This window comes from Drosophila arizonae, chromosome 5, assembly GCF_054131065.1.
Source record: "Drosophila arizonae isolate 15081-1271.41 chromosome 5, UAZ_ARI_1.0, whole genome shotgun sequence".
Taxonomy (NCBI): Eukaryota; Metazoa; Arthropoda; class Insecta; order Diptera; family Drosophilidae; genus Drosophila; species Drosophila arizonae.
Window position 1 is genome coordinate 16984562 of NC_142925.1, and position 11762 is coordinate 16996323.

Consider the following 11762-nt stretch of genomic DNA (forward strand, 5'->3'; position numbering starts at 1 on the left):
ACGACATGCGCAAACTCAAGAGATTATTTAAGAACGAGAATTGCTTTTTCTTGAAACTGAGAAAACTTTATCTTATATATTTTTTTATTGCATGAATATGTGGATTATGAAAAATATATAATCAGTCGATTAGATAAAAGATTAAGCGATTAATTTAAAGCTCGTGTGAATCGTCTTGAGCTAATAGTAAAATTTAATAATGCTAAAAAAAAACATCTCAGTTTATATGAATCAAAGTGATGTCCATAGTTTCATCTAGGTACTACATTTTATTATTATAAATTTATTTTTTTATTATTGAGTAAATTTTCTAGGCATTAAAATAATGAAAATGTATGTGTATATTTTTGTTAGTGCTAGGAAATTTTATTTAATAATATATAAATAAATATACATTCATAAAAATAAAAAACCCAAATGAAACCTTGTATCAACTATGTGCTTTTCCCACATGCAAATGCCAATTACATAACATTCGCATATGAGAAAAAAAAATGTCTTTTTAAACTAACTTAAAATATGCTCTCATACAACTTTTTATATATTTTAATTTTTTTTCTATATTACTCTGTTCTTTATCGGAGCGCACATTCCACTGGCAATAGAAAACAATTTCAATTCCAACAATTTATGCCAGTTAAACAAATTTAATCCTTCGTGCTGGCAAAAAAAAGAAGCAGCTGGCACAAAACTAAATCCAGACAATTGAATTTGTTGCGGTGATGTTTTATATAGACTCGCAATATGTATATATATATATATATTGCTGATGTACTAAAAAGTATATACGTATGTATATATACATGTGTGTGTACAATGTGTAAGGTACATATATATTTTTTAGCTCTGCTCGCTGTGTGGTATTATTTAAATTGAATTTGCAAATTAAGTTTATTGTGCTGCAGCGCACAGAAATTTATATTCTATGTGCGATTATTGTTTCGCCTCTTTCTCGTTTTTTGTATTTTTCCGACGTTTTTTAACGAAGGGCTTCGCTGGGCTTATGCTATATTTATTTATGGCCAGCGACTTGTTTTGCTGTGCCCGCTGCGCCCTGGTTGAGCCGCGTGTCAGGTCTAGGGATTGGATGGGCATATTCGTATTTTATTGTATTGACTGCGCCTCAATTGAAACAATTGAGCAATTGATTTGCATGCATAGAATTTGTAACTGGGATTTCCGTTCAATGATTTATGGCCACGCGTATTGCATTTCATTTGATTCTCTACAATAATTCACAATTGGCAAATACTCACTAAATAACAACAGAAAAGGAAGTTTTCAAATTAAAGACAGCAGGGCTAAGAGTTTGCTTGAGCTGTGCAATTTACAATGTTTGAGACATTAGTTAGTATGTTAGGATATGTGAGGTATTAGAAGATTTGAATGATTTATTTTATTATTTTGCGTAGACACCAGAAAATCAGAGATTCCATAATCAAATTGATATCAAGTAAGCAATAAAAGGGATGGAGAGAATATATAATCGAATAGCTAAAATTATACTGGGCCAATTTCTGTTTACGCTAATATAAACTAACAAACTACTTGAATATGATTTTATTAATATTTAATTAAAATGTAACTTTATTCTCAGTTATTCGTAAAGCCTGCATATCTTAGGTTATGTAATCTACATTTTCTGGCATTTTCTATTTAGATTCTAGTTTTAACTTTAAAAAATGCGAAGACTTTGCCAAAAAAAATTGTTTAGCCCAAGTCCAGATGTAAGCTGTCCCCATTCTTTTCATTTATTTACATATATTTTTCTTTTTTTTTTTTTATATTGTCTATCTGGCAAACATCACGCATACGCACTGTCGTGCATTGCACCCAATTTACATTTACTTGGCAAATCGTTAACAATTTTTGCGCAGCGTCTAGTTGGCACCATTTGGTCAGCCAAACAAAAAGAAAACAGCTGAAAGCGGGCATAGGCGACTGCACAATACTTGCTCACATATGAATATGAGCTGAAAAAGACTGAAGGAAAAAGTCGAGACTCTGCCAAGCATTGTGGAAGAAATAGACTAATAGAAAAACTTCTATCTATGTGAATAAATATATGAATTTTTCAGCTTGCTCATATTAATAACTTCAGTTTCTATAACAATAGATAGCCAAGCTAATATGCACCTATTTACACTCCAAGTAGAGTATACAGCATATTTATATATATTTCTATATATATTTCTATACGTATACAAATAAATTAAAAATCATATAAAAACGGACAACGCACTGCAGATCGCGTTTAGCTGGCGCCTAGGGACCGGAGCCGCCGTCTCAATGACGCCTATGGGCCAACAACCCGTTGGCCACGCATTTTCCCTGAAATTCATGTGGTTCGCTCGCACAATTCTTGACTGCACAAAACTAAATGGAGAGCTTGATGGGAGATAAATGTATTTAGGAAATGGACAGCATGACTGGCCGAAACAAAAAATTGTGCAGAGCTGGCGAAATTTGTACACGAAAAACGGGAAAACGGAAAGCGGTCAACGGAAAATGTAGCACACATAAATGTAACATAAATAAAGCCAAGAAGTGTCAGTCCGCGTTCAATGTGTGTCAGCAGGCGCTTTAAAGAGTCAGCGAAGGATTAGAGATTTCAATTGGAAAATTTTTAGTAATTTAACTTAAATATGCAGTTTTTGGAAAAACTCTTGCAAATGCTAATTTATTGCCAGGCAGTCGCTGTGCACTGCCGTCACGTAAATCGCTCCAGTTGCAGGTGGTTTCAGTTCCAGCTGTTGCCGCACTCGGCCCGTGGAACGTGTCGCGTGGAACAGCTTGCAACATGAGCTTGCCACCGCCTACGCATGGCTACTCTAAGCTGAATATTAACCGTGGACCCGAGCCGACTGCACTTATCGTTTTAATTATCCCGCACGTAATGCGCCGACAGCTGGCGAGGTGCGAGCTTAGTTGCAACAACTATTTGACCAGGGCAGGTGCAGGGACGGGGCAGGGGCCGGGGTCAGGGTACTACAGGTAATTAGCATCAAGTGCCAGCCGGTTAGTGCATATAAATTAATGAAATGCTAGACACGTGCGAGGCGGTCAGTGAAATGCATTTGCTAGCCGAAAAGCTACTGCAGACTACTACAGACCCAAAGTGCATAATTTATGGAACGAAATGATAAACGAAATGGGCCAGCGACTACATGATACTGTGTGCAAAAGGAGGCAAATTAATGTGAACGCCTAGAACTAGGCAACAACTATGCGTCTAAGACGACAATTTATTGGGGCAAGTCAACTTTCGGGTACAGTAGTACAAACAACCCTCCACTAAGCCGGTCAGCCGGCCAGCTGGCCAGCTGGTCAAGGGGTCAGCTCCCCACCTCCTGCCCAGCACAGGGCTAAACGATGCTGACATAGACGGCAAGCACTTGGACATCGACGGGTGCCAATTTTCTGTTGATTACACGACAACAGTGTTGCGTTGTGTGCACTGCCCACCCTTGCCGAGAGGGTGTGTGAGTGGGTGGTGGTGTCATCAATGGGTGGTGCCGTGACAAGGGTCAAATGAAAGTTTTACGAGCACTCGCCAGCATTTAAACTACACCCAAACTGCTGCTGTTGCTGTTGCTTTTGTTGTTGTTGTTGGGTTTTACTTTATTTATTTTAAGTTTAATTCGTTTGGTAGCTAAAAAGGAAATTGGTTTAAGTGGAACAGACGAGCGGGAAATCAGCTAAATAGATTTATCTAGTGAAAGTTTATCACCTGCCGGGCTAAAAAGTGTGAAACGTCCATGAAAGTTGCTCCAACTGCGACTGACACTTTCAAAATTGGGCTTAGACGGAAGAAGAGACTGAGTGAGAGAGAGAGAGAGAGAAGCTTTGATTTTATACAATGATAGAATAGAGTAGACTTTAAGCTCAAGTATGAGCGATGAAGGGGTTGAGGCACTACACTTCTTATTTATTGAAATCGACTTCAATGGACAGCAGCAGTTAAAGCATAACGAGTGCAGGGCAAGGAGTGAAGCCATGCCATTAAATCTGTGCCCAGGCAGAAGCCCCATTATAAATCTTCAGATATCTGACAAACTATGCTCTATGCAGTCTGTCTGCCACTCCGGCTGACCCAATGCCCACAAATTGTTCCGTTACGGGCAGCATTTGCTGCTGGCAAAATCATACATACATCAATTTGGGAGCATTCGTCAGCAGCAGCAGCAGCAGCAGCCACAAAAATACCACGTACTGTGTGAGATGGGGGTGGGCGGGGCACTATCGGGGGGCCGTGAGAGACAGCAAAACGTTGCAGAGTTGCTATGACAACAAATGCCGCAAACTGATGTGAGTGCGGCTGTTGCAGCTTCAACTCCGGCGTTTGCATTTGCTCGCGCGATATTTTGAACGACGCACTCGCTTTTGGGCTGACTGTCAGACATGGCAAGGAATTTGAAAGTGATGTCTGCCAGACCGAAATTGTCAAAACAATTAATCATTGATGAAGAAAATGTACGTGTACGTGCAGTAGCCGAGAGCCGAGTTGCCCTCTGCCAAGCAACCAGACACCCCTCCCCCTCCCCCTCCTCTTCAACACCACACTCACCGCTCAACCACAATCGCTGCCTGACTGCATTTTGCATATTTGCACCAAATGTCATTAGTTAGCTCGTCTGGCGACATTTGTCCATTTATCTTATGCCATTTATCCAAACGGGGCATTGCACTCGATGCTCTAATGCATTTTGCATTAACCAAATGCCACATAATTGTTTTAACTAGCCCGATTGAAACCCAAGAAGTTGCAAGTTGAAATTTTAATTGCATTCCGATTGCCCCAGAAATGATGCCCCAAGAGAAATAACATTGTTATCCTAACTGCGATAATCAATTGCCAATCGCCTTCTGGGCGCTGCCTTATTGAGGTCAAAGGCAGATAAATAATATGCATTGCATTGATTATTTTAATTGGCTTCATTAGTCTGAGCATTTGCATTGTTTATTTAAGACATTTCAGCATATTTGCATTTCTCAAATGACGACACAATGGGTCAAATCATAGTTGAATTTCATAATTATTTGGTAAGTGGAGCAATTAAAGAGAACAATTATAAATATTATGGAATTCAATAAATAAGGCTGGCTATAAATACTCGCCTTAAATATACGATCTATACAGCTGTGAAAAAATAAAATAACAGTATTCAGTAAAAAAGGACTAATGGTGATATAATTTTTGGTATTTTTTCGGTATCTTAAGTAATTTTTGTATTCATGGTATTTTTCGGTATTTGTGTGTTCTTATACCCTGAACCCAATTAAAACGGTAAATCAGGGTATAATGTTTTTTTGGTATGGAATTAAATAAATAATTCTGTCTATACTCGATTTAAATATGCGATAAATACAGCTGTGAAATAAATAAAATAACAATATTCACGGAAAAGGGATTAATGGGGATATAAGTATTGGTATTTTTTAGTATTTTTAGTATTTTTTAGTATTTATGGTATTTTTCGATATTTTTGTGTTTTTTATTTATTTTTTTTGTATGGAATTGAATAAATAAATTCTGTCTGTAAATACTCGCCTTAAATATACGATATATACATCTGTAAAAAATAAAATAACGATATTCACGGAAAAGGGATTAATGAGGATATTAGTTTTGGTATTTTTTAGTATTTTTTAGTATTTATGGTATTTTTCGATATTTTTGTATTTATTTGGTATGGAATTAAGTAAATAAGTCTGTCTTTAAATACTCTCCTCATATATACGATGTATACAGCTGTAAAAAATGAAATAACGATATTCACTGAAAAGGGATTAATGAGGATATTACTTTTGGTATTTTTTCGGTATTTTTTTTTTAAGTTTTTTGTTGTATTTATAATATTTTTCGTTATTTTTGAGTTTTTTGGTATGGAATTAAATAAGTAATTTCGACTTTAAATACTCGCTTTAAATTTACGATGTCTACAGCTGTGAAAAAATTAAATAACGACATTCACGGAAAAAGGATTAATGGTGATATTACTTTTGGTATTTTTTCAGTATTTTTTTATTTTTTTTGTTGTATTTATGGTATTTTTCGCTATTTTTGAATTTTTTGGTATGTAATTAAATAAGTAATTTCGTCTTTAAATGCTTGCTTTAAATATACGATGTCTACAGCTGTGAAAATATAAAATACCGACATTCACGGAAAAAGGATTAATGGGGATATTATTTTTGGTAATTTTTCGGTATTTTTAAAGTATTTTTGTTTATTTATGCTATTTTTCGGTTTTATTGTGTTTATTTTTTATTTATTTATTTTGTTTGTGTTGTATTTTTAACAATTAAATAAAAAAGTACAGTCAGTCACCCTAAAAGGATTAAAAGCTTTGTATTAATTATAGTACTTACACTAAACATTTCAAGTTCTATAAATAAATAGATTTTGGAATGAATCTCAGAATATATTTGTTTAGATGAAGTGGTGTTATTTTATTTTTCACAGCGGTATATATTTTAATACGTTTCATATTTATATTTAAATTACATTACACAAACTCTTTATTGAGTAACAGTAGACTTTTTCTTTACATCTTCGAGCCTGCCACTGAGCAGAAGAAAAGTAGAAGATAAATTCGGCTTTTTAAAGTTTGCCCAGCAATTCTGCTTATCAAATCTCTGTTCCAATTAGCCACGCGACTTTCGAGCCGTTTGACAGCCAATTCGCTGTCCCAAGACCCTCAAGCGTTACACGTTTAGCCACTTTAAGCGCTTGTTGACGACCATAAAAATCGAAATTCACAGTAACAGCAAAAGAAAACGAGCTGAAAGAATAGAAAAAAACCTAGAGAACCAAATCAATTTGAACAGAAAAAGCGCAGCACTCGAGTTCCTCGAGTGGAAAATGTAAACAGAGCGAGAGCGGAATAGAACGAAAACATTATGGACCACATAAAATAGAGGTATGTGGACGGACGAACGAACGTGTTTTTGCTCTTTTGTAGCTGCCCGAATTTCAATCGATTGTCCCGAACACAGGCCGAAGGCAGAGCGCACAAATCGAATTAAATGCTGGAGACAGGTGATTGGAATTTCATCGCCTGGTCGTGCCCTTGCCTTCTCATCTTACAAGCGGCATTTTTATGCCCCATAAAGACTCATTATATCCATGGAAATTGTCTCATAAACCTGGCAGCAAAACTGACCCGTTATAAGATACCGAAAATTGCTATAAAATGTTCAGAGTCGATATTTAATTGAAGCAAAATTAAATAATAAAAAAAATCTGATCTGATCTGAAAATGTGCATCATTAGCATGAGAGTGGGTAAATTTGGGGAATTACATATATACATATACGTGCATGTATGCTTATGGCCTGATAACAAAATATTTTACATGTATGTAAAATGTTATATTTTATCTTATAAGATAAGAAGCCAAGTCAATATGTTAATATACACTTAATAAAGAAAATAATTATGTTGGAGGTTGGGTTAAGCAACTCCAGAATTTAAACATATAAATTTGGGTCAAATACCAATATTTTCAGTTCGTACATAAGTAACCTTATACTACATTAAATTCTACTAGTTTCCTCAATTATATAAAAACAAAAACAATAATAACAAACGCTTTATATTTATTATGCTGATAATAACATTAAATATTTGAGAACAAAAAAAATAAATAAAAAAAAAATAGTATCAATACAAAGGTCGTCGCTCACATTCTTCATATATCCGGAAAAATGCGCCTTTTTGCTGGCTGAAAAAGTTTAATAAATAATTTATTTTATGCTTTTCACGAATGCTCAGGCAAATTTCATTAAAAACTGATTTCCTATAAAAATTACAATCAGCCAAACTCGCCAATAAAAAAACACGTAAAATATATATAAAATAAATACAATAACAAAAACAGCAACAAAGTAAAGCCATAAAGGAATAATTTGTAACTGCACACACGAAACTGGTTAAAAGGCGAAAAGTGCAAACCGCAATTAATTAAATCCGTAGTTAATTTTATTGTCAGCGGAAGTGGCAGCCACCAAAATAGCGCAAATGAAATTATCGGCGTTGACAAATATACAGAAAAAAAAACATTAAAAAACTGTAAAACAACAAAAAAACCGTTTCCTTGCTGGGATAAAAAATAATGGCTAGAACTGATTTAAATTGGGTTGAGCATGAGCTACAAAGGCTTTTGGCATAATTACAATTTAAAAAACATTTACTAAAATTTTCGTGAGAAAAACTTTACAGCTGAGCACAAAGTCAAATGAAAGTGTTTTAAAAATAAAATTAAAAGAAAATTTAAGTTAAATTGGATATTTAATAATACCGAATTTAAATTGCATTTTGATCGAAGCAATTACCGCAATTAATCAGTTCAGGCTTTGAATTTACATGAAATAATATATCTATGTATATTAAATTAAAATATAAAAACTCAATTTCATATTTTAAAAAATTCCTTCTCTAAAATAATGCAAATTTAACAAATGTTAATAAAAAGGCAAATTTCAGATTTTCTTTATATGTATATATTAATATATATTGTTTTTATAATATCTATATTAATAAAAAGAAAATAATGCAATAATAATAATAAATAATATAATTATAAAAAATAAAAAACTTATGTTATTAAAATAATGTTTTAATTGTATTAATTATATTATATTTATTCTATATATATTTTATTCGTAAATGCTTTATCTCACCCAAATTCCATTCAAGCTTTCTTTTATAATACGAATATTATTTAATTATTAAAAGACCTTAAAGATTGCCATAAATACCGTCTAACACTTTTATGCATATCATGTTTTTGTGCCGCAGTACATGAGTCCGTAATTAATTTATTATGAGGCTTGCGTGAGGCAGTCTCGTTGCATGCCACAGCCACTCGAGAGTTGCATGCAAATTATTGCTAGTTGAGCATGTCCCGAAATTGTATCCTCCAGCTGCAGCAACAACTCATAATCGACAAAATTCGCGTGCTGGCCAACTTGCAACTTGCGACTTGCGACTTGCAACTTGGAAGCGCCGCAAGTTTAGCAGCAACTCGAAACTTTTCCCGCCCACCCAGCCGGGACCCACTGCCAACACGGAGGCATGGCTGGCATGCGAAGCATTATGGCAGTCTGCTCTTTGACCTTCATGTTAGTTGCCAATAGAAACGATTGCAGTATTATTACGCCAGCTGCAACATGTGTTGCATGCCCATTGATGATGCACCTTTCAGCGCCCGCCTTTCTTTAGACTTCCCTTTAAATCTAACACTGTAAGCGGCCAACTTTAGCTGCCCCATACAAAGCTAGCTCCTGCTTCATTTGGGCTAGAATACAAACGAAGTGCCGGCGGCTACGCTGACCACGTCGGAGTCCTTTGGACCACCGCACACCTTTCACCAGAATGCCAAAGCGCGCATTGGCTTAATTTGTATGAATGCCAAAATGCAAAGTGCCGGCAAAATAAAAATAAAAAAAAAACAAGAAAAAACACGAATATATATGTACAATATATATATTGAAATAAAACTGAAAGCGCAAATGGAATAACTAATTAAATTTTTCGACTGCAAATGAACAAAGTTGCCTGCACCACCGCAGAGCAACGAGCGCAGGAGTCAGACGGCTCTGCTCCGTTCGGGCAGTTAACTGTTAACTGCCAGCTACCAACTACCAGTTTAATTAACTTGGCTTATAAAATTTTATGCTAACTCGCAGCGCGCATTGCAAAGCATTATCTATGCGATATAATAGTTGGTCATAAAGGTTGTCTATGCAAATATGTTGCAATATCTCTGTTGCCACTCAATTGCCGTTGGCTTTAATGGAATCCATCCACCCAGCTGCCTCTTAGTTCCGGCTCGCAAGGGTTGCCGTAGCACTCCCCATCCGCCACCTCCTGTACATAAATCAGGAGTGAAATTTTTATACGCAGCCAACTGTCTGTGAAAATTTCATTTTCATGTACCGCGACATGTACATATCCAGACTTCCAGCTTCCCGGCTTACCGACTCCTGCTCCGAAAAGGCCAAATTGAAGGGTCACAGCAACACGGTTTTAATTGTTTTTTGAGGTTTTTCGGACAATATTCAAAGGGAGTAATTTAAATTCCAGTTTGTAGCCCGTAGCGGTGTTTTTTTTTCCCCCTTTTTTTCTGGCTCGAACCTTTGTGGCTGACAACTGCCCAGCCCAAGCAGGGAGCGAGCCAGCCGGCACATTTTACACAATTTTTTGAGTATTGAAATTTCGTTACAAAAAATAACATGTTTTTGATAATTTAACATTTTAATTGTAGACGAATAGAGAAATAGAGGAATATCATTTTTTTATGAATATAAAAAATAATATAAATTAGCTAGATCTATTCTCTTTATTAAGTTTTAAAATCTGTATGAATACAACCAAACCTTCATATCGTTTCATCTCCTAATCCTTTTCCCTCTCAACATACTCACTGTCTTTATCGCTCAATCAATCTCTCTCACTCTCTCTCTCTCTCTCTCTCTCTCTCTCTCTCTCTCTCGCTATCCAACACAAAATTACATACTCACACTTTCAATCATTCAATCTCTTTATATCTTTCTCACTCTGTACCTCTCACTCACTCATATTGTATCACGCACACCCATTCTCTCCTTTTCTCAGCTTGGCTCTTACTCTCCCTAGATCTCTCCCTCTCCCTCTCCCTCCCCCTCCCCCTCCCCCCCTCTCTCTCACTCTCTCTCTCTCTGTTCCAATATCCCACATTAGATCTTATTAATCATATTACGATCGCCAATCATTCAGTCAGTCACTTTTATGCATCGACATAGTTAATATTCATTATATTATTCATTATATTTGCAATCTGTCGCATAGCTCAAATGGACGTATAGCTCACTCGATATCGCTCTAATTGCTGTCCCGAAGCTTATTTAATGCCCGCTCACTAGTAGCATCCCGTTTGCATTTAACATAGCCTATTAACATATCTGGCAACGTGTGCAACAACAGGCAATGCCCTGGCCCTGGGCCTGGCTGTCCCGCTCTGTCCACCAACCCAAAGCCAGGGAGTGGGTTCGATGTCAGACTCTGTTGGTGGTCACGTTTCGAAGCCAGCAACGAGACAGCCTTGCATAATTGCGCCGCCAAGTGCAGGTCTGCAGTTCTACTACCTCATCGCATAAATAACCCAACAGGCACACATACACACACTAATGGAAATACTTCTATTTTAAATAAATACACACATACATGTACATATGTGTGTGTGTTTATGATGTTTGGCTCTTTGTCTAGCATGGCTATTATGCAAATGGTACTTTGTTTTAACTGCGGTTGGCCTGATGACTATGGCTGAGACCAAAGCTGAGCTCCACATTAGTTCGTCATCAGCATTGGTCTCTCTCTCTCTCTCTCTCTCTCTCCCTTCCTCTCTCTTTCTCTCTCTCTCGCCACATTACTCGGACAATTAATATGCCAAGTGTTATGTGTGCGCATACTAATGACTTTTTCCAGTGGCCGTCAGCCCAGCCATCTGCAACTGCATCTGCATCTGACTTGTGGCGAGCTCATCTGTCAACTGTGGCCATCTATCAATAAATGTTCAGCTGCCCGACTAAACGGCGCAGTCGCAACTGCCCAGCCCAACCCACACACACACACACACACACACACACACACACACACACCCTCATTACATTAAGTTTTTATAGTCGGGGGCTGGCTACTTGAGCCATACCCAGTTATACATATCTCTGCCTCTGACTCACTCACAACTCGGCCAGGCACGCATTGAGCTGTCTCA